The sequence below is a fragment of the Peromyscus leucopus genome, chromosome 20 (genome assembly GCF_004664715.2).
Source record: "Peromyscus leucopus breed LL Stock chromosome 20, UCI_PerLeu_2.1, whole genome shotgun sequence".
Taxonomy (NCBI): domain Eukaryota; kingdom Metazoa; phylum Chordata; class Mammalia; order Rodentia; family Cricetidae; genus Peromyscus; species Peromyscus leucopus.
This window is the reverse complement of record NC_051080.1, coordinates 36,794,156-36,797,329: the sequence shown is the minus strand read 5'-3', so window position 1 is coordinate 36,797,329 and position 3,174 is coordinate 36,794,156. Positions and strand designations below refer to the sequence as shown.

General features: G+C 50.3%; 1 non-coding gene across 1 annotated transcript; it reads left to right on the top strand.

The window, feature by feature from the left end:
- The first annotated feature begins 2,250 nt into the window (after nucleotides 1-2,250).
- Trnaa-agc lies at nucleotides 2,251-2,324 on the top strand. Its single transcript has one exon. It is a non-coding gene; the product is annotated as a tRNA-Ala (tRNA).
- Nucleotides 2,325-3,174: the final 850 nt, after the last annotated feature.

Genomic DNA, 3,174 nt, shown 5'->3' with positions numbered 1-3,174 from the left:
CTTTCCCAGGGGCTGGAGAGATGGCTCAGTGATTAAGAGCACTGGCTGCTCTTCCAAAGGACCCGGGTTCAATTCCCAGCAACCACATGGCAGTTCACAACTGTCTGTAACTCCAGTTCCAGGGGATCTGGCAGCCTCATGCGGGCAAAACCCCAATGTACATAAAAAATAAATCTTTAAAAAAAAAAAAAAAAAAAAAAAAAAAAAAAAAAAAAAAAAAAAAAGAGCCGGGCGTGGTGGCGCACGCCTTTAATCCCAGCACTCGGGAGGCAGAGCCAGGCGGATCTCTGTGAGTTCGAGGCCAGCCTGGGCTACCAAGTGAGCTCCAGAAAAGGCGCAAAGCTACACAGAGAAACCCTGTCTCGAAAAAACCAAAAAAAAAAAAAAAAAAAAAAAAAAAGTGCTTTCCCAGCACTCTGAAAATAGAGGCAAGCAGCTGTTTATGAGTTCGAAGCTAACTTGGTCTACTTAGGGAATACCAGGCAGCCAGGGTTACAAACCCAAACAAAAAGCTGGGCGTGGTGGCCCGTATGTGCAAAGCCTGTATACTCGGAGGCGGGAGGGTGGAGGAGCTCAAGGTCATCCTTGGCTATGTAGCAATTTTGAGGCCAGCCTGGGCTATGTGAGACTCTGTCACCAAAAAAAAGAAAAGAAAGAAAAAAAGAAGTGCAGGAATTGAAAAGGAGGGAAGGAGGAGGACACTGACAGAGTCGGGGCTGACACTGTTTACATTAAGTCCACTCAGCATCCCACCACGTGGAGATCTCAGCTCCTTCACACAGAGACTCCCAGGCTGATAGCCCCCTGCAGAGGGAGAGGGAGTCCAGAGAGCTCAAGGCAGCCCTCCCAAGCAGCCCCAAATGGCCTGAGAGGACCAGCAGGGGAGATCCATCGGCCTGGGTGTTCGCTGTGGTGAGGATGTTTGTGAGCTAGGTGGCCAGAGTTCTCCTAAAAAGGGGGTCACACCGCACCCCACACTCTCATCAGCTCTCCCAGGTGCAGAAGGGAGGGGAAGGTGGACGCTGTCTTCACACCCACGCTTCCGGAGCATGCTCGTCACTGTGGTGGCCTTGGTACCAGGTCCTGGCCAGCCTGTGACATCCTGTAGGTGGCAGGCCTCTGTTCCACAGGTGCTTGCTGGGTAGCCATGTTCTTATGTTCTTTTGACTCTCCAGCTACTGCATCTTTGGGAGGGAGTCTACTTGTAAGTGTGGTCTGAGCTAACAACGGGAGGTGGGGGTGGGGTGGGGGTGGTGGGGGGTGGGGGTGGTGGTGGTAGTGCTGGTTGGTTTTCGCCAACTTGACACAAGCTACAGTCATCTGGAAGGAAGGGACCTCCACTGAGGAAACGCCTCCATCAGATTGGCCTGTGGGCAAACCTTTGAGGCCTTTTCTTGATTAATGATTGATATGAGAGGGTCCAGCCCACTGTGGGCGGTGCCACACTGGGTAAGTGGTGCTGGGGCGTATAAGAAAGCAGACTGAGCCGGGCAGTGGTGGTGCACGCCTTTAATCCCAGCACTCGGGAGGCAGAGGCAGGCGAATCTCTGTGAGTTCGAGGCCCGCCTGGGCTACAGAGCGAGTTCCAGGACAGGCACCAAAACTACACAGAGAAACCCTGTCTCAAAAAAACAAAAATAAAAACAAAAACAAAAAACAAAAAATGAAGAAAGAAAAGAAAAGGCACACTGAGCAAGCTATGTGGAGCAAGCCAGTAAGTAGCACTCCTCAATGGGCTCGGCTTCTGTTCCTGCCTCCAGGTTCCTGCCTTGACTTCCCTTTTTGAGGTACTGTGATCAGGATGTGGAAACCGAACAAGCCCTTTCCTCCCAAGTTGCTTTTGGTCGTGCTGTTTATCACCGTAATAGAAAGAAAACTAAGCCAGAGCCTCTTCCCCACAGGCTGGCTCTCAGGCCCTGTAGGAATCTGCTGGGCCTTCCTTGTCAGGGTAGGAGCTCCATGCCTGCAGAAGCTGTGTGCTCAAGCTTCTCTCCATCTCCTTCAGGGCTGAACATACCCTAGAAAAAATACAAAAGAAAGTGATGATGGGAAAACCTCATCTTCCCAGGCAGCCAACTGGATGAGAAAGGCCTCTGGCTCTCACGGCATGGCCTTTGTTGACGACTGAGTCCCTGGTACTGTCTGTAGGGCTGAGCGTGGAAACTAAGGTTTCATGCATGTGAGGCAAACACTCGATCATTGATGGTGGGCTTGGTTCTGCCTGGAGTTTTGAGGACCTAAAAAAAAGGCTGGGGGTGTAGCTCAGTTGGTAGAGTGCTTGCCTAGCATGCACAGAGCCCTGGGTTCGAACCCCAGCACCACATAAAACTTGGCACAGTGGTGCCAACCTGTGATCCTAGGCGCCAGGGAGGTAGAGGCAGGAAGATTTGAAGTTCACGAACATCCTCAGTGTGTAGTGAGTTTGAAGCTAGTCTAAGCCACATAAAACCTTGACTGGGGGGTTAGGGGAGAAACCCTCTTAAAAGCATCCTTCAGTGAGGAGGTCCCTGCAGGTTCAGACAGGGAAGCAAACCTCTTGAACAGATGAGAATGAAAACCTAGTGTAGATGGATTCCATCAACCTGGATCAGATTTCGGGGAGTCTAGTGTCACTGTCAGCGTGTGTGTGTGTGTGTGTGTGTGTGTGTGTGTGTGTGTGTGTGTGTGTGTACACACACGCGCGCGCATGTGTGTGTTTAGTTTCTCAAGACAGGGTTTGTCGTGAAATGTCAAGGCACGGGTGTGTGGGTTCACACAAATCTGTGAAAAGAAAACTCAGAGGCACCTTAAGAATGAATTTAGCCTTTCATGGCTGCAAGGTGATCCAGTTTCTAAGGACTGGAACATTTTTCCCTTCACCCAGGGCTTTTTTTTTCTATGTTTACAGTTTAGCCAGTTGACTTCCAGATGTTCAAAACAACCTGAAAGGAGCTCCCAAAAATACATTGCCAAGTGCAAGTCCCTCGATTCATCAGGTACCACAATTTCCTGGGTTTCCTGAACCAAGTTTTGCATAGGCCTTTGTATCCTTGGGAGACTCTGAGACAAGATTCACATAGGGCAACAAGAGAAACAAAGGGTGTCTGCTAAACAAAGGATAGATTAGGGTCAGGTGCTGCTCTCTGGAGCCCAGGCCAGGTGTAGCCCAATGGGAATGTAGCCACAAGGGGTTCT